This window comes from Equus asinus, chromosome 4, assembly GCF_041296235.1.
Source record: "Equus asinus isolate D_3611 breed Donkey chromosome 4, EquAss-T2T_v2, whole genome shotgun sequence".
In the NCBI taxonomy this organism is placed as follows: Eukaryota; Metazoa; Chordata; class Mammalia; order Perissodactyla; family Equidae; genus Equus; species Equus asinus.
Window position 1 is genome coordinate 33,019,840 of NC_091793.1, and position 23,653 is coordinate 33,043,492.

Consider the following 23,653-nt stretch of genomic DNA (forward strand, 5'->3'; position numbering starts at 1 on the left):
GGCAGGATAAATAAGATTGTAATGTTAACAGCTGGTTCAGAGTTCTCCTTAGGGAGAAAACTATCTTTGTTTAGGAAAACACCTTGATATTCTGCTTTGGATATGTGAACCCTAAGGGCATGTTCTGGAAGGATCCTGGAAGAAAAAAAGATAAATTTCTCTGTTTAAAAATTTAATAGGACTTTAAAAGAAAACAAGAAGTAAGAGAGGACAGAAAACTGGATCTTACCGCCTCTGAAGAAAAGAAAGAGAGAGAAAGCAAAGCAACATTAGGTAGGAAGCTAGAGATGTTGGAAGTCTGTGATTACTGAGAAATTCCTGGTGGGAAGAACAGGTCTATCTAATATTCAGTATTAATAGTTTAGGGATTATTGCTGCTATATAACCCTCTTCTATTGCCCCAAATCTCGGTAAAGTCTTCTGCACCTACAAATATCTTGTGTGGATGGCATTTTGGAGAAATCCCAGATGGATATTTCACCTTTAGTTTAGCACAGGGCAGGGTCATGAACAAATATAGGATGTGAGAACTCACTGGATCAAGAGTTCAGCAGGAAGAGGAATTCAGTACCAGAAGCAACCATGAGAATGTCAGCCACTGCAATCGTGCCAAGAACCCCAGACTCATCATGTAGGAAGAAGGATTCTTGCAATTTTAAGTAAATCTTGAAAGATGGTGCAACCTTAACTGATATTGAGATGTACTAATATTTGATATTTAGGGCAAGATCTGGTACTAGACTGGGTAATTTCTACTTAGCTCTTTAGATAATCACTATTAAAAAAAAGTGAGAAGGAGAAGAAGAGAAATACAAGAACATGCAGAAAAGTAAAAGAACAGTAAAGCTGTTATCACTGAGCCCAAGTGTAAGGGCTGATGAGATAGAGGTTGGAAAACATAGACTCCAAATAACATGTGCTGGGAACACCCACAGATGTCTACATTCACAGTCTCCTTTCTGGGACCACATTCACATAATTCAGAGCAATTCAAAGATCTTTATAAGCTCAGCTTACGTTAAATAGTCTTCATTTGTCTGCCAATAGAAGGAACATATCAGGCATAAAGATTTTAAAAGGTAAAAACTGCATTGCTCTGTTGACATGAATAATCCATAACCAATGTATAAATCAAAATTGAGGTGAGTTTATTATGAGCCAGATCTGAGGACCATATAACCTGGGAGAGTCTTTCACAAAGGGATGGAGCACTCCAGACAAGTGGGAGGGTACAGAGTGGTTATATACTATCAAAGAGTGTGTATCACATATAATTGGAATGTCCCTTTTACAATAGTCATGTGATTGCCTAGCACAGTAATTCACACAGCAATTGATGAACAGAGCAGGTAGGTGGTCTGTGGCCTCGAGCTGGGTGGTCACAGCAGGTCAGCAATGAAGCCCTAGCCTAGGGAGACATGCTCATCCTTAAGGAAATGCCAATGTGGGGGAAGTTACATCTTTCTTTATCTTAAAGGGCATTGTTCTTGTCTTTGGGACATAGTAAATACTTAAAGCAGATATACAATGCATGCTCAACGGCCACGTCAGCCCCTTTTGGAAAAACAAGATCAGGCCAAATTAGTTTTACACCAAATGGCTTCCTCACATACCCCAATATATCCTATTGCTTGCCATTTATTTATCAGCTCTGATCCTTGCATGCAGTCAGTCATAAAAAAGGAGGTAAATTCTAAATCATTGCTAAAACAAAGTAAGGATAAATTAGAAGCGTGAGTCAAGTTCTTCTTGATATGTTTAGTTGTTGACATTAAGTTCTTCCATCAAATCTTTTTAGTCATGGTCACAATCAGATTTTTAATAAAAATGTTGATAATAAAGAGAAAGTGAAGATATAGAATTGACATGGACCATGAACACGTCAAGGAATCATTCCCATATATAGCATTATCCATCATGCACTTCTAGCCATTTATGTAAAAAGTAGTTCTTCTACAGAATTGCAGCATCAGATTAAAAAGAATTAATTCCACTGCACTAAGCATGATTGGAATATACCTGGAATATTACACTCAGACAATATTTTAAGCACATTAAAAAAAACACTAATGTTATTTGACACAACCTCTCATAATACAGTTACCATTCACTGAGTATTTCATGCTGCACTAAGCACTTTTCATGTGCTATTACAATTAATTCTTACAAAAAATCACATGGTAGTTACCATTCTTATTTATATCTTACAAATGAGGAAACTGAGGCTTAGAGCAGTGCAGAGGAGTTTAGCTGCCTATCCAAGATCACACAGCTATCAAGTAGCAGGCAGAAGCTTGGGGTCTTTATATGAATCTGTGAATCACCTTAAAAATTTTTACTTAAAAATGGGTGTCAGCTTCATGCGTCTTTTTTGAGGGTTTCTTTCTAGATTCTCTCACTCATTGTGGCTTTATCTAGATCCCTTATTTCTATGTGTAGATTGCCAATGATGCTTCAGGGGAGGATGACTTTTCCTCTACCCACTCTAGGTCCTTCTGGCCAGGCTATGAATTAAATTGACATCAGAGAATAATAGGAGAAAATCAGACAAAGCTTTATAACGTGTATACATGGGAGAAGCTCAGGAAAACTAAGCAACTCACCCAAATGGTGGAAGCTCTCACCTTAAATACCATCTTCAGCTGAAGACAAAGGAAGATGTTGGGGGTGGTGGTTTGGGGCTTCAAAGGGGAAGAAGGCAATTTACATGGAGATGGAAAAGCAAATGTTTGGTAAACAGAATTTTGATAAGAGTGGGTTTAGCAAGGACCCTCACAGCCTAGTGATGCCCAGAGTTATCTACAGTGATAGCCTATCCTGGGGGCAGGCCTTTATTTTAAATTCCTTTTAGGCACTTAGGGGGAAGGTCAGTACTTCTTTCAGAGTCTTTTGTTCTTAAAAAATAATCAAGGCAGGGCAAATAGATACATTTTGGGGTGGCCAATTCTGACCCCCCCCCCCACAATGCATTTGACTTTTCCTCCCACCTTAGTTCATTTCTTGAACCTGACAGATTCACCTACATGGTTATGACTCTTTGGGCTACGGCTTGTACTTATCTTTGCTCTCCTCTCTTAGCTTTTCAGAATTCATAAAAAATATACTGAAAATTTATTACGTACAAGATATTACTACTAAAGTAGCAAATAAAGTACTAAGTAAAGTACCAAATAAAGTACTAAAGTAGTAAATAAAGTAAAGATATAACTACTACTAAAAGAAAACAGTAGCTATAATTTAGTTCTATATTCTAGACAGACATTTAGTCTTTCTATTGGGGGGGTTTGTTCTAAAACTTATGAGACAGAAGACAAATTGAGATTTGGATGGTATAATCCACCACGTAGGAGAGATCTAACCACTTGAGTCTCTGCATATGATGTTTATGAGGCAAATCCTAGCCTAGCTAGTCATGGACATGTATGCATTAACGCTGACATTCTGAAAGTCCTAGCATCCTAGAGTTCTACCGTTGTCACCTGTTTGTACTTAGACACGTGACAATTACCTTGGCCTTGTCTGGGCATCCTAGCATAGTTTAAATCCTAGACCTGTGTGAGGATATAGAAAGATCTCATTCTTTCAGCAACAGAAGCAGCTTTATTCCCCCTTGTACTGGATCGTTCTATTGTTAAGTTGGTCAAGTTGAGAAATATGTTTCCAGAATTCCCCTCTCTGTATGGTATTGGATTTTACTTGGCAAGATGAGAGAGACAGAAAAAAAAAAACAACTGGGAGAGATTTGAGATTTAATCAGTTGCCATTACTCTTGGAAGGTCTTCATGATTGGATAAAGTGACAGAGAGTTGCCAGTTGCAGATGTTCCTGGTGATTTCCTGTTTGTCCTTGACCTATATCCGTGTAGATCCAGCTCTTCATCTTGACAGCTGGATGTTCTAACCAACAATGTCCCCAGGACCACCAACACATGCTTAATTGAGGACCACCAGAGGTGGTAGCTACACAGAGGCAAGAACGTCCAATATATCTCTCTACAAATGTCCCTTTCCTAATCCCACTTCTGTGACTGGACTCGTCTGGCTTCTCAGGCTCTCTATTGTACGCTCCAACCTGTCATCCTGCACCAGTGCTTCAGCAGAACTGCTTAAAGATGCTTTTGCTCGTCCTCCAAGTCACTGTTCCAGACTTGCACTTCTCCAGCTCCTCCAGAAATTAGGTAAAATCTAACTTTTGTAATAATTAATTCTGAACATTCAAAAGGTTCTTAAGATTCAAAAATTCTTAACATTCAGGGTTCTGCTTCTTTGACTGAACCCTGGCTAATTAAGACTCTTAGAAGTGAGGTGTTTTCATCTCAAAAACCTACAACATGCGGCAATGGCTTGGAAATTGGTGGCAGATGGAGGCTGGAAAGGCAGCAAGAAATCTATTAGGAAAGGCTGGGAAAATGGCCAAGGCATTCGGGAGGCTGGAGAAAGGCTGACCCATATTGTGTCGCAGAGAAAAAATTATCAAAAGACTTGCCCACAATAATGTGAAAGTCAGAAAACGTACCTCATGAACTTGAAGACCTGCTATCTCCATCTCTACATAGGATGTTGAAAGTGACACTTGGCTTCTTCTAGTTATATACGACAAGATATGGAAAGGCAGAGATGGGTTAAAGAAGGAATCATCTGTCGGCAAGCAGAATTTAGAGGAAATATAGAAAGGCCAGGACTTATTGGACTGAAAAATAAAACTGTCTTTCATTCTAAGTATTGCCGGCCAGTAAGAAATTCTCAAGGTGAGTCAACGCCTGGGGCCAAAGATCAAATCAAGGGTTTATCTCCAAGACCTCTTGTGAAGACCTCTGAAAGATTTAAGGCCATGTCACCAATGTAGACCTGGACAATTTGTAGAAGGACCAGCCTTCCAGCTCAAAGACTTGTGAGAAATAATATCGTCATATTTTTAAGACGCTAACAGTTTTGGGGTGATTTGGTACGCAGCTCACAAATTCAAGAGTTATCTCTAATTAATTTCCTTAAAATAGTACATTTTAAATCAAAGTCGACTCAATACATAAATCTAAACGTGAGCAGCATGACTCTCCTTTTCCCTTTACTCCAGATAAGTTAAATAATTAAGTTTTCATTAAGATATTACTCATATTATAATTTGTAACCCAATTTCTGACACCATTACACTTTACACATTACACAATACAAATTCTTCATGACGATATGCTTCTTACAGATAAGACATATTTTCATTGTAACGGAAGCTTTCTAGAGGTAGTGTACCAGGGGTTGAATCCATCATTGTTGGACACGATAGTCTGAAAACAACTGCTTGATATTGAACAAGTTTCTGAATTTCTCTGAGCTTCAGTTTCCTCATCTCTATAAACAATGTCTGTTTCTCAGGGTGTTGTGAAGAATAAATGAGGTAATTCCTGGCGTATAGTAATGCCTAAGACATGTCAGCTATTATTAGTTCCAAGACAATGATTTACACTCAAGAGTGGGGGTCAAGTGGGAGCAAACTTCAAGCCAGGTTCAGAAGAAGAGCCCAGTTCTGGCCTTGGACAAAAGAAGGGATATTTAGTTGCAAATTCATTGCTGATCTCACAGAAGCAATCCAGAGGGTAGGTCGACTTGCTAATGGGGTATTCTCCCTCCCCCAGGCATCCAGCGAAAGAGATATAATTACTGTTAATATAGAAAATTATCAGATATGTTTACTGTGGTCTGAACTAAAGACGTGAAACATCCAATGATTATTTGTCCTGGCCTTATGTGGGCTGATGTGAGAAACTGGGGGAAAAATCAGGAACAATTTTCTTCATTACCTCTCAGCTATTTCTCATTTTTAATAAATATGTATTTTTGTTTTTCAAATTTTCCCAGTTTGCTTTTCTTATGCCTTCATATTTTTTAGATTGTTTCTTTTTTTAGAAATGTAGCTATTTACCTGAAATCTTAACATTTATTCATTCTTGGATTATTCATTTAACATTTATTAAATGCTTCCTATGTTCCTATCACGATGTTAGATGTGGAAATACAACAGGTAACAAGAAAGACATGGTTCTTGTTCTCTGGGAATTTTCAGTTTAGTTGGAAAAGCAGAGGAATGAACCGGAGATTATACAATGTTGCAAGTATTGCAATAAGGGAATTATATTGCTATTGAAGCACGAAGAAAAAGCATATGCCCTCTAAACGGTGAGGAAGAGCCAAGCAAAGAAGAGAAGATGCAGTGAAAAGGAAATAGACAAGAAAACACCAGAGGCAAGGAAGCATAGCACATCTGACACGTAGGGGAGGAAGGTGCCTCTGGGTGGCCAAAGAAGCAACTGAAGACATTCCTGAAGACTAAACCACAAAAAGCCTATAAACCTTGTTATGAAGCCCTCTTTTTACCTGGAGGGGAATGTGGACCTCCTAATGGGTTTTGAGCAGAGTAATGCTATAAAACAATAAGAGACTTGTATCTTTAAATAATCACGGTGGGGGGGGGGGTGGCTGGAGAACGGTTTGGAGGAGAAGTAGAAGAAAAACTCTAGGGGCTGGGAGCTCTTCTAAGAATCTGCCTCGGGATCTAAGGGAGGGACCTACACTGGGTGGAGACACAGAAAGGTGGATGGGTAAGTGAGTTATTCATAATGTAGATACCTACTGTGGAGCTCGTTACTTAATTAGATGTGAGGCGTCATAAAGACAGAAACATCAAATTTCAGGCTTGAGCCACTATACAAATAGTGACATCCTTTCATGAGATAGGGAATATAGCAATGTTAGAGGAGATACAGGTGTCCAGGATACATATGATGATTAATTTACTTTTGCTGAGGAAGATTCACCCTGAACTAACATCTGTGCCAATCTTCCTCTATTTTTTTGTATGTGGGACACCTACACAACACGGCTGGTGAGTGGAGTAGGTCCATGCCCAGGATCCGAATTTGAGAACCTGGGGTACCAAAGTGAAGCATGCAGAACTTGAACCACTCGGCCACAGGGCCAGGCCCATGATGATTAACTTACTTTTGAACCTGAGGACATCTGAGTTTCCATGCCCAGCATGCAATTGATTATAAAGGTCTGGCTTTCAGGGAGAGATATGGCCACTAGAAGTGGAAAACATTTAGTCAGTTATCCAGATGTTTTCTTCTGCTGATCAACTATTTTAAAATTGGCATTAGAGAGCCCATGTATCTGGATATAAACTTTTTCTCTTCTTGCACGAGTTATGTAATTCAAAGCCTGTAGACCTCACATACAAATATAGGCACCACTTCAGATTTCCAGCTGATGAGTCAATAGTTTACTTTATCACCTACTTAACCTGTGCATTTCTCTCAGAAACAGAATATATATGGAGATTTTCAAATTAATCCAAAAAGAAAAAAACCTTGATTGCTTATTTCTTAAACTTGATGTGTTCTAAATAATGGGTGAATGAATTGTTTGAGCAAGTTCCTCCTCAATTGGCAAAACTTTTTGTTCATCATTGTTCATCACCTGGTATTGGACTCAGTTTGGAATACCATTACAGAAAATGCAAATGGAAAGTGATAAGTGCTACCTAAAAGATAGGAGGTGTGTTTTTCTAATAACTGAAGCTTTGCTGCAATCAAGCTGGCAGTTTATTTCTCATGATGCGATTATTATGCAAAGGCAAACTGCAGGTGAAGAAAATTGGCTGACTGTTATATTTCTGCAGCAGAGGTACTTTTCATTAATGAGGAAGGTTCATTATTTGTGTTTAAAATGAATTATTTCCACAAATAAATAGCAAAGAGTACCATCTAAGTGGATGTGAAATGAGAAGCTTTGGGGATGATTTAAAGAGGGGAGAAGAGAATTCACCCATGTTCATGGTTAGGAGTCAAAGTGGCGTAGGAGGGAGGCTTGATCAGCAAAATTCTATAGCTGTTTCAATGCCTCTGTTAGTTTTCAAAATACTTGAAAAGGAAAAAAATAGCATATATTCGATTAGTAGATGTAATTTAGACAAATAGCCTTTGATTTGAATTCCTGGGAGTTTGTTCTGCCCCCAAGCAGCTATCAAATCATTGGATTGGGTCTCTCAGTCAGCCTCTGGAAAAGTCTAAGGGTGGCATTTGGAAACACAAGTGCCTCATGTCAAAACCTAACTTATTTGTCTTAGCAGGCACAGCAAGTGTAGGAGCTTAGAAGTCATTCTCGCAAATGATTAATCACAATTCTCTCCTTGAAAATTCACCTAAAGTAAATTTCCAGAATTCTTTTAGATGAAAGCTGTTTAAATAATGGTTGTTTACAGCTAAAGAAATATTTATGGTCATAGGCTTGAGAAAAGAAGTGGAAAAAAAAGTGGAGAAGATGAAAGAGGGATTAAGAAAGTGGTGATGTCAGTGAAAGGCAATGAATTTATGAGACACACATTCCTTGAGGCTTGGCTTACCTTCCCACAAATATCAAGGATGTTCCAGATAATGGCAGAACTCTTTTATGAACTGTAGGACAAGTTTAAGCCCTTCAAATACTGTTTGGAGTCCTCGTCTAGAAAGATGGAAGTCATGATCACGGTAAAATGTATAATTGTGCACACTCCAGCTGTGTAATTGTAGGCAAAATACTTAACTTCTCTGAGTCAATTTCCTCATCTTAAAAATTGAAACAGTGGGGCTGGACCCATGGCGCAGTGGTTAAGTTCATGCTCTCTGTTTCAGCGGCCTGGGGTCGGCAGGTTCAGGGCAGACCTACACACCACTCATCAAACCATGCTTTGTTAGCATCCCACATACACAGTAGAGGAAGATGGGCATGGATGTTAGCTCAGGGTCAATCTTACTCACCAAAAAAAAAGGAACTAGTAATGTCCACATCACAGGGTTATTACCTGTATGAAGTTAGACCATTTTGTCCACACTTCTTAAACTGGTGTGGTAGGCTACGTGCTCCACACTACTGAAAGCCACCAAATAACATGGCACATCCCTCAATGGTCAATAATTTGAAACACACGTGAAACATATATAGTTGGAGTAAAATTCAAGATGAAGCCTAAGACTACAGATACTTTAGGCTTGCTATGACCTTGTCAGACTACACATAAACCCTTCCCAAAACTCTAGGGATGTGCAATAATTATTCTTTTTTATTCTTCTTTATTAGGGTAATTTTAGGTAGAAAAAATGAGGAGCAATGCTCTATGGATATCTGGTACATAGGAGACCTTCCATAAATATTTTAAATAATAATGAAAGCTAAGTTACTGGGAGCTAAATATTCAGTACATGGTAAGTATATATAAGTATACTTACTGTGTATTCATTATTTCATTGAGCCTTTATAATAACATATGAGGTGAGTACGATTATCATCACTGCTTGAGAGATGAAGAAATGAGAAAAAAAGGATAAAATAATGCGCTTATGTCCCGGCAACTAATGAAAAAGGATTCCAGGAAAGCCAGGATTCAAACTCCGGCCATCTGACTCCTAAATTTATACACTTAATGACTGTGTTGTACTAAAAAGTAGAATTACGAGTCCACAAACTGCTAGGAATCAGGGATTCATGTAATGGTCTGAACATCTTCAGGGACGAAGTAAGCCTAGGAAACAACACAGCAACATTCACAACCCAGAAATTGTCCTATGAGAATGATACTGCAAGACGAAGGTCACTGCTGGGACTCCTTCCTGCCTCTCTCAAGGCCACTTATGAGAATATTTTAAAGCTTTCTCTACTTTTCTGTCCTTTATGTACTGAATCCTTGGAAGACAGATATGATTATCCGAGCCAGAGTTATACACCTGAATCTTGGCTTTCAGGATGCAGAAAGAGCGGTTTTCATCCTTTGGGATTCAGTCAAAGGAAGCTGAATCCTACCTCCTATTGAATCACATAATTTCTATTATTTCTCTAAAATAGGAAGGAGCATTTGATGTTGAGGACTTGAAAAAAATTTGCAAATTTTTCCACCTAACATGATGAAAATATTCTTTGTATAGCTAAATGGAGACCTGTTTGTTTCCCAAGGTAGACAATCCAAGTCTTCAAGTCGGTATTATCACATAAGGTACATTCGTTCTCTGGTTCTTTCACACCTCCCTCAAATATTCTGCAACATCTAGACCTACTTTTTGTAGTATGGTAGCCATTAGTCATGTGAGGCTAGCACTTAAACATTTGAAATGAGGCTTGGATGAATCAAAGGGAATTATAAATATAAAATATACAATGGATTTTTGAAGACATGTATGTTAAAATGGTAATATTTTAAATGTATTTAATTTTAATTAAGTAAAGTACATTATTAGTTGTAATTTGACCTATTACTTTTTACTTTTTTAATGTGCATATTGAAATTTTAAAGTTGTGTATGTGAGTCACATGATAGCTGTATTGGACAGCGCTGCTTCAGACTAAATGGAATAGCTAACACAAGCACTAACACCACCACGTCCTACACGTTATATTTGGAGAGGAAGGCAGGAAAATAGGGAAATTACTTAAAATATATAAGTGTATATGCTACATCTACCACTGATCATGGAGAAGTACCTGGTTTAAACTAACATTCCCACAGAGAATGACTATGTATGTTAGATAACACGCATAGAGGAACAGACTACAAGCATCAGTGAAAAACTCAAGTGGCAGCGTCTTGAAAAGCCAAGATCTTAGAGAGAAGTAAAATGTGTTGAGATGAACTCAATATTCTCCTGGCAATTTTCCCTGAAGGCAATTGCCAGCTCCTAAATTGCAAATGTACAGAGTAAGATACAGAAAAGAACCAGAAAGCAGCTGCTAAGAAGGTAAGATGACAAGCAGAGAATGTAGAGATCATTAAAAATTGTCTCCTGATGCTAGAGACACTTGAGTCACCATGTACATTAGATCCCCAGAAATTATTCAACTGACAGCTGGAAGTTTGCACCCTTTGATCAATATCTCCCCATTTCTCCCATAATCCAGCCCCTGACAACCACCAATCTTTGTTTCTATAAGTTTGTCTTTATTTAGATTTCACATATAAGATCATACAGAATCTGTCTTTGTCTGTCTGAATTATTTCACTTAGCATAATGTCTCCAAGGTTCATCCATGTTGTCACAAATGGTAGGATTTCCCTTTTTTAATGGCTGAATAATATTCCATTGAGTATATGTACCACTTTTCCTTATCCATTCATCTATCAATAGACACAGGTTGTTTCCATGTCTTGGCTGTTGTGATTAATGCTGCAGTGAACATGGGAAGCAGATAGCTCTTCGAGATAGTGAATTCATCTTGAAAGACTTCTTTTTAATATTTTCTTGTAGTTCAGGTTTTCTAGTATTGAATTCTTTCAGCTTTTGCATGTCTAAAAAAGTGGTCATTTCAATTTTATATTTGAAAGTTATTTTTTTCTGGGTTAAGAATTCTAGTTTGATACTTTCTTTCAGTACATTAAATTACATTCATTTGCTCCACTGTATTGTGACTTGCTTATTTCTGAGAAAAATCTTCTGTATTTCTTACCTTTGTTCCTCTACATAATGTCTTTTTCCCTTTGGCTTCTTTTAGAATTTTCTCTTTATTACTCTTATAAGCAATTTGACTATTATATGCTTTGGTGTTTTCTGCATGTTTCTTGTGCTTTTTGTAACTGTGGCTTCACATTTTTCATCATAGTTTGGAAATTTTCAGCCATTATTTTTTCACAATTTTTTTCTCTCAGACTCCCTCACTCCCAACTCCTACACAAAACAATCCAAAGGTTTGTGTTTATTTTCCAATTTGAATAAAATAAAAATTTAAAGTGAAAATGAAAAATGAAGGGAACATGACTCTTCCCTTGCCACTTCTTTCTTGGAAGCCAGACAACTTCCACTTCCTCCCACCACCCTCACCCTACCCAGGGCACCCAGGCACCGGGGCTGGTGTAGCAACCTGGTAAGAATTTAGAAGACCTCGGTCTTATCCTAGATTTGCACTTAAAAGCAGTCCTTAATTTCCTGGAGCTTCATTCTCTATCTCCAAAAGAGGGAGTTGGGCAGGTTGATGCTTTCCATCTCTAGCTCAAAAGTAGAATCCGATCCTAAAGTTGATTTATTTAAACTGGAAACAGCAACCATTTTTTAAAATCATCAATTAACATGCTTAGGAATCCACTCTGCCCAGCAGATCCAGTGGTTATAATGGATTTTTAGTTATTCTTTCGGTCTAGTGACAACATCTAATAATCCTCTAGGTCTGTGTGCCTCACTTTGACTAGTGTACAGTTTCCCAAATAAGTATTTGCTCGTTCCTTTGCATAAGGCTACTTCCACAGACGTACTTGTGATGTTATTTTAAAGGTCCTTCATGAAGGATGTGCACTTATACCTTAATTTGAGACTCGGGTCTTAGATTTGGAGAAGGGCCATAATTCTCTAAATTGGTAACTCAAAACAAGCCTCTCTTCAAGTCGGGTGGTTGTCCATCGTCCATGTCAATTAGGACCTTAGTAGGTTGCCTACATAATTAGCTCCTGGGAATGCTGTAATCATTAATCATCAAGAAACCTCTCTGAGGACCATATTCAGACTACCACATAGTCTCAGTTGGCTATTTTGGTAACATGCACAATTTGCCCTAGCCAGTTAAATGCCGTGTCATGCTCTCAGCCATCTCAGAATCCTCCTATCTCCAGTAGAAGTAGGGACCCTATTTTAATTGTACTGTCTCCTGCCTCCCACCTGCGCAGGGATGCGTCTCTTACCAATGTAGATCTCAAAATCGTGAGAAAGGGAGGGATCAGGACCTCCTAACAGAACTTAAGTGGTGGGTACATGGTGATTCAAGCATGATAAGTGTATCCCAGCCTTCCTTTCTCTCAAAGTCTTTGTAATTCATCTGGTAGATTATTCCAGGGGAATTTCTATAATTCCAACTTCATTTAAGATGGGCCATCATCAAATCACACTTTCTATCATTTAGAACCACAGCATCAAATTCAGAATCTCTGACAAATTCATCAGCTATCAATAAATTCATCCAGATCCTTGGTTGAGTCCTAGAAATTCATTCCCACATGCATTACAGAAATTTTTACTAATAAAATTTGGCAAACTTTTATATATTTTATATATTTTTGTATATATACCTTTTCCTTTCTGAGCTTAAATTTGTAATTTGTTTTTCAGATCATGTTGACATTTCCCTCCAACTAAAATATAAGCCACAAAAAAATAGGGCCTTTGTCCTATTCATTACTATATGAAGGTGGTATTTAATGAATGAAATAATAAGTGAATATTTTGATTTGCAGGTCTGGAAATAATGGAAACTGGTAGAACAAAAAGAGAATTGAGTCCTCCTACAGGTACAATCCCTTAGGGGAGAGACATTGGAATGTGTTCGCACTTTGTGGAACTTACATGCTAGCTTCTCTTTGTATTGAATCCTAGGTGACAGCCAGGATTGTAAAAGAATATGTATAATATAGCTTTTCTTATTACTAGAGATTGCTCAGTCATTATATTCATCAGTTTTACTCCCAATAGCTCTTGCTTTCTGTGAGAAATAGATTAAACAATAATTTTTCTAATAAAATATAGCACTATAAGTTTCTAAATAAATGCGATATTGGCATTCAGAGCAATAGATCTAAAAAATTAAAGTGACTTATTCTTAAGCAAGTGCTTTCCTGTTGAGAATTTCCATAAATAAGTTTTCTGATACGTACTCCGAGATAAGTATTGAACAACTTCATGTCATACATTAAGATGATCCTTTTAGCTCTTTCTCTTGCCCTGCAAGATGCTGCAATTTTCCCCAAAGCTAAGATCTGCAGAAAGTAAGCCTTGATCTCATTTAGTCAGTTGTTGTATATTTTAAATTGGAGCTTCTCAGATGAAAGAAATTGCAAAGTTTCTATTTTCCCTCACAGCTCTTTTCCTAAATTAAATTAAAACTGAACTGTAAAGAATAGTGCTTTCACTGCCCCCTTTTCTACAAAATAGAAGCATATGCTATTGAACTGGGAGAAGGCTAACCAACAAGCCAGATCTGAGTCAGTCTCTTACACCTTTGCTCTGCACATTGCCTGGGCTTGTCCTAGCTGTTTGGTAGTAAAAGGGAATTAATCTTTAATTTCTCTTCATCTAAAACCAGAAGGTACTCTGGTGCCATAGTCTATCATTCTTTCCTTACATCAGATAAATAGGAGAACTTGTATTGTAAATTAATCAGTGTTTGCCCCTGGAGCCCCTCTCTGGAAACTCCTCTGTTTAGAAGAAGATAGATAGTATCTTCAAACGCATCATTCTCCATGAAATTCCTTTTCGAATCTGAGCAATCTTCCCTGTGATTTCTCCTCAGCTAAATTGCTTTTAATTACATTTCTGTTTGCTTTTCATCTCATCCTCTGAGTTAAATTTAGTATTAATACGATGTGTCTCAGCAAGCTATGTAGTTTTATTACTTTTCCAATCTGGATTTTTTTAACAGAGAGAAATTTTAACGGCCCAGATGTCTTCCTACCTTCATCCCCATCAATGAACATTTGAAACCTGGCTTGAATATATAAAATAGTGTAGGAACATTCAGAAAAGTTTCCCACATTAGCTAAAAGTTAACACATTTAAAGCTGGTATTAAAATAAAAAGTGCTTCCCAAAATAGATGATACCTGAAAAAAAAAAAAAAAAGGTGACTTTTAACATCCAAAACAAGCAGTTAATTTGGAATGTTTAGTGCAAATTAACTCAAGCTTTTTGGGGAGGAAAAAGGGTGTGTTAGTTTTTCTTGCTGTGTAACAAAGTATGTCCTGCAAATGTATCAACATAAAATGACCCTTCACAGTTCTGTAGGTCAGAAGTAGGACTTGATATAGCTAGTTGTCTTTTCAGTGCATCACAAAGCTAAACTCACCATGTTATAGGACTGGTTTCCTGTCTAGAGGCTTTGGGGGGAAGTCTGGCTCCAAGTTCATTCTTGTTGTCGGCAGAATTCAGTTCCTTCCATCTGTAAGACTGAGGTCCCTGTTTCCTTGCTGGCTGTCATCGAGGGCTGTTTTCGGCTCGTAGTGGCCTCCCACATTCGTTCTTTGCTATGTGGTCTCCTCTATCTTCAAGTCAGCAAGTGCGCGTTGAATCCTTCCTGTGCTTTGAATCTCTCACTTCCTCTATCTCTGTTTGTTTAAAAAGCTAACATAATCAGATAAGGTCCACTTGGACAACCTCCCTATCTTAAAACTAACTGATTCGGGAACTTAATTACCTCTGCAGAAATCCCTTTTGACATATAATATAACACAACTATGGAAATGATATCTGCTAATCTATACGGTTTCCACCCACACTCAAGAAGAGATTATTCAAGATCGAGGGTCATTGGAAGTCATCTTAGAATTCTGCCTACCACAGGGGACAATGAATAAATTTGACAAAGCCTACTGAAAATTACCCCTTTTGAATAATTTTTTTTTAGGTAATGCCGCAGTGATTATTTAATATAAAGCATTATTGGATGATATGGAAATTTACACAACTATTGAATACCAAAGTGAAATTTTAGTTTTAAATGTAGTAGGAATAAAAATCAAAGTCATGAAAATGTTTATAGGTGTGTTGCCACAATGGTTCTCAAGAATCAGCTTCTTTTTAATTTTTTTCTTATAAAATGTTGCAATCTATTTAAATCATACTAGTTTCAGCAGTCGCATATAGAAATAAAGACCTTGACAGCTAAGTAGCTAATGAATGCAATAGAATTTTCAGCACCTTGTCATTTACTGCCATCTCTGCCACCACCTCCTCACTCCAGGGGATTAGCTATTTGAAGAAGGGTCAAAGGGCCTGGAATGGTGTTGGAGCTTGCATGTGAAATGACACCATCTTGACTCATTGCTAACTGTGCCAGAAAAGAATAAATAGACAGAAGTAGACAGCAGTTCAAAATAATAAATTTGAAAAAGAAAGCAATATGTGATAAGTGTAATCATGTTAATAAAGATGCAAAAACACCTTGCTCTAGCACTATAAAATTCATTGGAAAGAGTGAGAAAATAATTTACAGGCAAATTAGAAATGCCCCTACATAAATTTCTAATTTTATTTAAAAAATTTATCCTCCCAATTACACTTTTTTTGTTTTTTCATTTTGACACTTTAGTGAGAAGGTGTTTCAGTCTTTTCCAATGCCATTTTGTATGAGAATATTTTGAATTCTTCCTCCTATTTCTCAATACATTTGAATTACTATGTCATGAGAATCTGATATCAATCTGAAATTCCTCATTTGAATAAAATAACACAGACATCACCACAGGCAGTTGCCACTACAGAAATGAAACTGAAATAAATGATATTCCTTATACAGCCTCTTACATTTCTTAGGATGTGTTCGTAAACAGTTGCTAATGCAAGGATTTTTATCTTATGAATTATTAGTCATTTACCAAGTAGCAAAAAATATTTATAAATAGTCTCCTGGATTTAAAAACATTTTCTCTTTTGCATCAGGAGTTGGTTTCTTTCCTCCTTGGACTCCTGGGAAACGGCTCAACAGCCTGAGGTTGTTGGTAGTTAGTTCTTAGTCAGGCACTATACTACTAGCTGCCACTGAGTATTATTATGTACCAGGAAATGCGTGCAAAGCTTTCCTCCCAAAGGCCATAAAAGTGTTATTCTGATCGAACAGGTGAAAAACAGATTTTGCCCAAAGTAGTAAGTAGCAGAGTAGAAATTACCTAATTTTAGGACCCTTTAAATCCTTAACACTAACCAATTAGGTAGAGAACACGAAGGCCCAAAACAGAAGAAAAAAATAAGATTAACTCGTCTATGTCAATATGGCAGTCATCATTCTTTTTTAGTGAAAACGTTTTAAGCTTTTCAATCACCACTCATTGTCCACTTGCGCCACATTTCTTTTTCTTCTTCAAAAATATTTTGGGTTTGTTTTAAAACTCCTGACTCACTAAATACAGTATATTTCAGATCTTAGAACAGAAAAGTCCTTCTAAAGTAATCAACATATGAAAATTGTTCCTTAAAATAGGATTAGAGCATTCTACAACCAAGGGACACAACAATTAATCTCTGTGGCAGCTGGATATCATGCAAAGAGAACAGTGACCATGAAATAAGATTTGAAAAGAGGTGGGAATGACCTGCGTGCATTGTGAAGAGTCCTACAAGCCAACCAGATTGCACTTGGGGTCTCTTTAGGGTCAAGGAAAGATTAATGAAGATGCAGATAAGGAGGATGCCTTTTAGCAGGTAAAATGTTTATAAAAGTAATATCAGGGGCTGGCCCTGTGGCCGAGTGGTTAAGTTTGTGCGCTCCACTTTGTTGGCCCAGGGTTTCACTGGTTCGGATCCTGGGCACAGACATGGCACCGCTCATCGGGCCATGCTGAGGTAGCGTCCCATATGCCACAACTAGAGGGACCCACAAGTAAAAGTATACAGCTATCTACTGGGGGGATTTGGGGAGAAAAAGCAAAAAAAAAAAAAAAAAGATCGGCAAATTGTTAGCTCAGGTGCCAATCCTTTAAAAGAAAAAAGTAATATCATGGTGGAAAGTCTACAAAAAACAGCTATGAAAGCCAGGAAGGTAGTTGAAGGGAAATTTGAGATTTGGATATTTTTAACAGTTTGATCCTAGAGTAAATTGTCTAAAATAACTTTCAATATATTAAAAAGAATCAATAAGGGGGCCAACCTGGTAGCGCAGTGGTTGGGTGTGCATGTTCCTCTTCTGTGGCCGGGGGTTCGCCTGTTCAGATCCCAGGTGCGGACATGGCACTGCTTGGCAAGCCATGCTGTGGTAGGCGTCCCACATATAGAGTGGAGGAAGATGGGCATGGATGTTGGCTCAGGGCCAGTCTGCCTCAGCAAGAAGAAGAGGATTGGTGGTGGATATTAGCTCAGGGATAATCTTCCTCAAAAAAAAAAAAAAAAAGAGTCAATAATTTTCTCAAATGGGTGTTGAATAAATGTGTGAATGAATGGTATATGTTTCCTATTCCTAAAATGAGTTAGTAATTTGACCATGGCTATTTGGATAGCACTGAAGAGCAGAATACTACAACTGTCAAGAACAAGTGTTCCATGGATACAGAAAACAGATTGGTGGTTACCAGAGGGCAATGTGGTTGGGGGAGAGTGAAAGGGGTAAAGGGGCACGTATGTGTGGTGATGGATGGAAACTAGACTTTTGGTGGTGAATAAGATGCTGTCTATACAGAAGTCAAAATATAAGGATGTACACCTGAAATTCACACAATGTTATAAACCAGTATGACCTCAATAAAATAATTTTAAAAAGTAAAACAAGAAGAAAAAAAGAACAAGAGTTTGGCTTCTTGAGTTAGGATACCATTACTAGTATAAACCATCTTTTGTGTTGTAAAAGAAATAGTCTCTTTCCATTAAGAATATTTGCATCGTTCATAAAAACCTTGCGTATGAATTTTCATACGTATATTTGATTTTCAAATTCTTGTCTTTTAAGTGTAGCTTTTGCTAAATTAGCTTGCTCATGTACAACCAAGTAATAAAAACACATGAGAATCTTAAGAAATAGGAAAAAACAATCATAAACATTAAAATTCATTTATACATGTCTAGATTTTCTTTGTAGCTTATGTCTTTTAGAAATTTAGAATCCAAATTTTCCTGGCCTCGAGTATCAGTTAGAGTTTGGCCTCTGCTTCAGTCATGGGCTGATGATGGTCATGATTATTATTATTTTACCATTTTATTCCAAGAAAGATTTAGGTAACTCCTTTAGGATAACAAAATACTGTATTTTATGGCAGAAACCTCTACACGGCTTCGCTTGTCTAGCTCTCTGTGGACCTTAGCCTACAGTCATACAGAATGTGATAGATTTATTGAGGAGAAATCCTGGAGTCTTAGTGATCTCCCTTTTTACATTGACTTGTTTTCAAATAAAATAAAATATTACCAAGGTTGTTTTTTTTTTAAATAAGAACCCACTCGTGGAATAAAGTACAACGTTTTATATTACTCATTAGCACATGTAGAAATTCACAATAACAATTCTTTCCAAAGAAGGCAAATCCATTCTATTTCTACTCCTGTTTCTGTTTGAATCAGCAACCTTCTTTGTAAGACTTATTAATCAAGCAGCTGTCCATGAGTTCACAGTATGATGATGATTTTCTATGCCATACAAAGGATAAGGACTTTTATTAACTCTAAAAGACTCCTTTTCAAGTTAAATTGTAGTACAAAACTGAAATACCTGATATGTAGTTATATAACTATTTTTCAGCATATGCTGTGTGTTATAATTTGGAAGAAGGCCTGGATCTCTATGTAATAATAGAGTCTTTTGTATGTAACTATATACAACTTTAGAGGAAGAAGTTTTAGCAAAACATTTTCAATTGCCACTTGTCTTGCCTTTACTCACTTAATTTCAATGAATAACAGAAATGTTAACTAGAAAGTTAAGAAAGTAGCATATAGACAATTTTTTCAAGGCAATTCCATATTTAGTCAATAAAATTAAATAAAATTTTAAAGATTTTTTGAAACTCAGTATTGGCAACGATGTAGGGAAATGAATAGTGACATCATGTATCATACATTGTTGGTAGAAATATTTTTTCAGCTTAACAACATTTAAAACAGTAAAAGGATGTATGGATTTTACCCTACAATTTCATCCTAGAGAAATATTTGCACCTGTGAATTTAAATAGAATACATATAAGGCAGATCATTGTAGCACTGTTTGCAACTTATAAAAAGCTATAAGAATTTATCAAAAGAGCAAATATTTTAAAAAGTATCTTGTGTCTATACAAGTAAATACCTTGTATTCATAAAGAAATATGTAAATACTGTACAATATTGTAAGGGAAAAGGTATACCTATTAGCATTGATGTGAAAAGTTTTTCAAGTGAATGTTGAGTGAATACAAGCAAGACACAGAAGAGAATTCATAGCATGATCTCATTGGCTTACAATATTGCACCTGCACTTGTTTGTAAATATGGAGAATGAAGACAGTAAGAATCATACTAAGCAGGACCCAATGTCCATCTCTGACGTGGGATTTGGACAGGAGAAAAAGGAAGATGAGGAATTTTACTTGTCATCTTACACACTTCTATATTGTTTGACTTTTTACAACTAGAATGAATGCCTTTTGTAGTTTTAAAAAGGATGTATGGTAACTATATATATAGTTTCTATATGTAGTTTCTAATTGTGAATGGTGAAGTTTATGGATTTAATAGGGCCCTGAGACTGATTTCATTTGGCTTTGTGATTAAGTACTGATGGTTTTACATTAGTAGTGTCACTGAGCTGTTTTACTCTCCTCTCTCAGCCACAGTTTATGTGAAGAACTAACTTGACTGGTCAATTATATGATTTTTTTTTCAAATGATGTGGTTTTGGACTGATTGATATTCATCAAAAATCAGGAGATTCAAATAAGCAATACATATAGTTTGTTTTCAGATTGCTGTAAGTGTTTCAAAATTTAAAATTATTAGAACAAACAATAGTTTTGAATATTATCAAAATTACAATTGCTTGGGTAGGATTTTTAAAAAAACATTACAGAATTGTCCCTTAATGTAAGATCAAGCAATTATTTAGTGAAATAATCAAACCACATGGGTTCAGGCTTTAGTTTTATCTTATACAATATTTGCATTAAGTTCTTTAAAACTAGTTTTCAGATATATTCACTTCCATTTACCCATAGGAAAGCACAGTACTGGGCACATTGTAGACCCTGAATAAATATTTCTTGATTTATTCATTGTTATTGACCGTCAATAGGAAACTGCCTTCTTGACATGCTTTGTATTAATGAAAAACCTATTTCATTAGAGAAAGAAAAGACGTTATATTCAAATAAGAAAATAAAAGCCTCTGTCTGTGTTAAGACATAGGATCATGAAAATAATGACTTAGATGATTTATTCTGTCCTCTCCTAACCATATCTCTCCTAACTATGACTTAGAGCTCAATAAGCATTAAATAAGCAGTAGGCCAGGACTTTATATCATCAAGGTCTCATGTCTCTTTTCTGCTTATAATTCGTAAATTTTTATTGACTTCCTGTTGTCAGCCATAAAGGTCAAAATCTTTGGCATATCAATCAGAGTGGATTCATGATGTGGACCTGCCAAACACTTCAGCTCACTTCACATCCACACCATGCTAGCAGCCTTCTACCCTGGTGCATTGCTAGATTATTCCCCTAAGTAATAGGGTACCAGAAAAATCAAATCCACATCCACGCCCATCCAACTCTACATCCCCCAAATGATAAAAGATTCATTTGGACGAATATATCCAGAATTTTGCCTTCAGAAAATCTAGAAAGAAGTTATTTTAATTTCAGCATGGATGTATATCTTGTATCATTTAAAAAAAATAGCATGTCATTTTGCGTTTCCTTCTAGGAGTCTTCATCTAGCCCTGCCGCACTGATTTCATATGTGTTTTTCTCTCTTCTTGAAATCATTCTTCCTGATCCATTTCACCGCATCTCACCTTACCCAGGCTGTTCTTCGTCCTACAATTTGCCTGGCTGGCTGTGATTCATTCACCAAGACACAGCTGCTGGCATCATACTTTCTGCCAGGAAGACTTTCCTGATATCATCCTCAGGTTAGTTGTCCTTTCTTTGTGCTCTCATATGTGCATCATGAACATGACAACTCTTATTACATATACTCACTCTATTGTAACCATTTATTTATATGCCTCTCTCTTCATTAAACATGAGCTGGTTTATTGAATAAATTAATGAATGGTTGCATGAACAGCTGAGTGGGAGAATATTTATTTCGATTTTTTGCTTCAAATTCTTAAAAGGAATCATTTTTCAAATTTTTACATGTATATAATATGTACTGTTCATACAATAAAGTGCTAGCTGATGAACTAAAGAACCAAATAGAATAAATTATGTTCACCCATCTAGTAGAAGGCTATTAATGTATCTTTTTGAAAGTGCCATTGAAGAGAACAAAATTGCCAAAAGGAAGAGTGGCATTGAACAATGCTCACCACTAAGCAGCCTTTATTTAATTGGCATTTAAGGCATTTTCAAAGGATGCTTGGTCAAAGAGATATATAGTAGCCTTATGCTGAGCACTATTTAATTATTTCAGTCCTCATCTGTCACATTAGCACTCTCCTGTCTCATTTTCAGTGCCCCCAAAGCAATGCAGTTGATAGATTATGGAAAATAAATCTAGTGTGGAAATACTGATAATTTGCTCAAGGTCAAAAAAAAAAAACAGGCAAGAGTAATTTGGAACAACTAAATTGCTAGATGTAGTGCTCTGGCTTGCTGCTCTGCAAAACGTGGGAGGGGGACTTGACAAGAGTCAAGACTCTTTAGAAAAATATGCAAATCAAAAATTTACCACCTTTCTAAATCCTTTTAATCCATCAGTTAATCTCAACAATGACCTACTTTTCAGAACATTGAATATGCTTGGCTACCTAATCACATTATCTCACTTCTCTCCTGCAAACTTTGAAGTGGGAAAGATATATGTACAAATGAAAACATTGATAAAGCACAGCTGCCTGTCATATTTCCAATCTTCTCAGGAAAACAAGTGATTTATAGCATGATGAGATCAAATCTTCCTCCATAGCATGCTAATGGCTATATTTTAAAACTCAGTTAGCATAACTCATGCAATAGCCCAGGCTGATGATATTAATGCCAGATCTTTGGACAAATTTGGTTAATGTGAAAGCAGAGGAGAAAGATGATCTCATTTTGGAAACAGCAATAAAAATGATGCTGTTCACTAAGGAATTGAGACCATGAGGCTTTAGTGTGATATCTTTGTGCTTGTCTTCTATCAGCCAACTTTCCACTGTAAAATACATTAAAAATTCACTTATGGAGAATATAGCTCAGAATTGTTATGAAGGGGTGCTTTGCAGAGAAAAGTTCATCACACGGTTGGCTTGTTCTTGCCTTTACATCTAGAAGTGTTTATTGAAGGCCTACTATGTTGATAGTATTATACATGAGGCTATAAAAAGACTGAAAATAAGAAAGAACATATCTTGCTTTCAAGGATTAGTAAGTGGGAAATACAAGATCTATAAACATATTTTGTTTAACACATATATATGTGTGTGTATGTTAAATATAAACATACGCATACTGTTAAATAAATGATCTGGTGGTGATTGTCTTAGTTCAAGTTCCCTAGATGCAGAAGCTAGTATATAGATTTTTATTCAAGTAATTTGTTGGGGAGCACTTTTAGAAGAAAGGAGGTGGTGGAAGCACGGTAGAACAGGCAAAAGAAAGTCTCAGATGCAGACTAGCTTCAGTCTGACCACCTGGGCAAGGTTTGGAACAAAGATTGCACTGCAGAATTGTTCCCACTTTGAGACAACAGAGGCAAGCTTTTGTATTCCATGCCAGTCAGTCACGGGCCAAGCTCAGCCTTCAGGGATGTGGGAGTGGTCTACAGTGCCTCTTGGGCCAAGCTCCCATTTGGCTGAAGGCAGATCTCTAGCAAAGTAGTATTTGCTGGAGACTGATCGGTCAACACAACAGTAGAGAATGGGTACACTGGCTGTTAGGGGGGATCAGAGTGGGGTACCAACAGCGTCAATTATGGTTCACCACTTCTGCCACTCAGATTTACTTGCTTTGCACATTAAGTTCACTCCATCAAGGCACAGCTTCTTTGAACTATTTGTGGGTCA

General features: G+C 36.9%; 1 long non-coding RNA gene across 1 annotated transcript in view; it reads left to right on the forward strand.

Moving 5' to 3' along the window:
* LOC139045167 (uncharacterized) overlaps nt 1–23,653 on the forward strand; it is a 67,483-nt gene that overhangs the window by 9,044 nt on the left and 34,786 nt on the right. Inside the window, exon 3 of the long non-coding RNA XR_011503051.1 lies at nt 21,367–21,574. This is a non-coding gene — a long non-coding RNA (uncharacterized lncRNA). The remainder of the gene's footprint in view (nt 1–21,366; nt 21,575–23,653) is intronic.